The sequence below is a fragment of the Ipomoea triloba genome, chromosome 16, assembly GCF_003576645.1.
Source record: "Ipomoea triloba cultivar NCNSP0323 chromosome 16, ASM357664v1".
In the NCBI taxonomy this organism is placed as follows: domain Eukaryota; kingdom Viridiplantae; phylum Streptophyta; class Magnoliopsida; order Solanales; family Convolvulaceae; genus Ipomoea; species Ipomoea triloba.
In genome coordinates, this window is record NC_044931.1 from 16,973,992 (window position 1) to 16,976,716 (window position 2,725).

General features: G+C 30.0%; 1 protein-coding gene and 4 non-coding genes across 5 annotated transcripts in view; all 5 read right to left on the reverse strand.

The window, feature by feature from the left end:
* Nucleotides 1–2,725, reverse strand: part of LOC116007861 (zinc finger BED domain-containing protein RICESLEEPER 2-like) — a 52,128-nt gene that overhangs the window by 44,531 nt on the left and 4,872 nt on the right. The window lies entirely within an intron of this gene.
* TRNAV-UAC lies at nucleotides 638–710 on the reverse strand. Its single transcript has one exon. It is a non-coding gene; the product is annotated as a tRNA-Val (tRNA).
* Nucleotides 1,150–1,222, reverse strand: TRNAV-UAC. The gene has a single exon. It is a non-coding gene; the product is annotated as a tRNA-Val (tRNA).
* On the reverse strand, nucleotides 1,663–1,735 carry TRNAV-UAC. Its single transcript has one exon. It is a non-coding gene; the product is annotated as a tRNA-Val (tRNA).
* Nucleotides 2,187–2,259, reverse strand: TRNAV-UAC. The gene has a single exon. It is a non-coding gene; the product is annotated as a tRNA-Val (tRNA).

Sequence of the window (2,725 nt, forward strand, 5' to 3'; positions counted from 1 at the left end):
TATATAATGTGTGTATATATGTTATAAACAGTCAATAATTTGCCAAAAATTCATCATCATTATTAAGTTCTGTAGTGATTAGATGATGACATTTAATTTATCTACGAGATATATGTTGACGACCAAGATTGAACTAGGGACCTTTAGTGTGTAAGACTAACATGATAACCACTACACCACATCAACTTATTATGTCAACCAACCCTTGGAATCTTTAATATATCATTTTCAACACCAAGTCAGAAAATGAAGTTGTAGAGGTTATCCATTGAAATAGGCGAGTGTATTTCAATAATCGTGAAGTCAACTACAGAGAGACATAACCTAGATCTATTCACGCATTGATATTTGATCCATGTGGAACCGAAGAAATAAGCGAGCATTTATTTAACAATTATATCTTAGATTATGCATATTTTCGTGAGGATTTTGCATGACACATAAATAATAACGTGTTGTGTATATTAGATATGTTATATAATTTAATGTGTGTATGTGAAATTTAATATAATGTAAAACCAATTTATATAATGTGTGTATATATGTTATAAACAGTCAATAATTTGCCAAAAATTCATCATCATTATTAAGTTCTGTAGTGATTAGATGATGACATTTAATCTATCTACGAGATATATGTTGATGCCCAGGATTGAACTGGGGACCTTTAGTGTGTAAGACTAACGTGATAACCACTACACCACATCAACTTATTAAATCAACGAACGATTGGAATCTTTAATATTTCATTTTCAACACCAAATCAGAAAATGAAGTTGTAGAGGTTATCCATGGAAAGAGGCGAGTGTATTTCAATAATCGTGAAGTCAACTACAGAGAGGCATAACCTAGATCTATTCACGCATTGATATTTGATCCATGTGGAACCGAAGAAATAAGCGAGCATTTATTTAACAATTATATCTTAGATTATGCATATTTTCATGAGGATTTTGCATGACACATAAATAATAACGTGTTGTGTATATTAGATATGTTATATAATTTAATGTGTGTATGTGAAATTTAATATAATGTGAAACCAATTTATATAATGTGTGTATATATGTTATAAACACTCAATAATTATCATCATTAATAAGTTCTGTAGTGATTAGATGATGACATTTAATCTATCTAGTAGATATATGTTGATGCCCGGGATTGAACTCGGGACCTTTAGTGTGTAAGCCTAACGTGATAACCACTACACCACATCAACTTATTAAATCAATCAACCCTTGGAATCTTTAATATATCATTTTCAACACCAAGTCAGAAAATGAAGTTGTAGAGGTTATCCATTGAAATAGGCGAGTGTATTTCAATAATCGTGAAGTCAACTACAGAGAGACATAACCTAGATCTATTCACGCATTGATATTTGATCCATGTGGAACCGAAGAAATAAGCGAGCAATTATTTAACAATTATATCTTAGATTATGCATATTTTCATGAGGATTTTGCATGACACATAAATAATAACGTGTTGTGTATATTAGATATGTTATATAATTTAATGTGTGTATGTGAAATTTAATATAATGTGAAACCAATTTATATAATGTGTGTATATATGTTATAAACAGTCAAAAATTCATCATCATTATTAAGTTCTGTAGTGATTAGATGATGACATTTAATCTATCTACGAGATATATGTTGATGCCCAGGATTGAACTGGGGACCTTTAGTGTGTAAGACGAATGTGATAACCACTACACCACATCAACTTATTAAATCAACCAACCCTTGGAATTTTTAATATTTAATTTTCAACACCATGTCAGAAAATGAAGTTGTAGAGGTTATCCATGGAAATAGGCGAGTGTAATTCAATAATCGCGAAGTCAACTACAGAGAGGCATAACCTAGATCTATTCACGCACTGATATTTGATCCATATGGAACCGAAGAAATAAGCGAGCATTTATTTAACAATTATATCTTAGATTATGCGTATTTTCATGAGAATTTTGCATGACACATAAATAATAACGTGTTGTGTATATTAGATATGTTATATAATTTAATGTGTGTATGTGAAATTTATAATAATGTGAAACCAATTTATATAATGTGTGTATATATGTTATAAACAGTCAATAATTTGCCAAAAATTCATCATCATTATTAAGTTCTGTAGTGATTAGATGATGACATTTATTCTATCTACGAGATATATGTTGATGCCCAGGATTGAACTGGGGACCTTTAGTGTGTAAGACTAACGTGATAACCACTACACCACATCAACTTATTAAATCAACCAACGATTGGAATCTTTAATATTTCATTTTCAACACCAAATCAGAAAATGAAGTTGTAGAGGTTATCCATGGAAAGAGGCGAGTGTATTTCAATAATCGTGAAGTCAACTACAGAGAGACATAACCTAGATCTATTCACGCATTGATATTTGATCCATGTGGAACCGAAGAAATAAGCGAGCATTTATTTAACAATTATATCTTAGATTATGCATATTTTCGTGAGGATTTTGCATGACACATAAATAATAACGTGTTGTGTATATTAGATATGTTATATAATTTAATGTGTGTATGTGAAATTTAATATAATGTGAAACCAATTTATATAATGTGTGTATATATGTTATAAACAGTCAATAATTTGCCAAAAATTCATCATCATTATTAAGTTCTGTAGTGATTAGATGATGACATTTAATCTATCTACGAGATATATGTTGATGCCCAAGA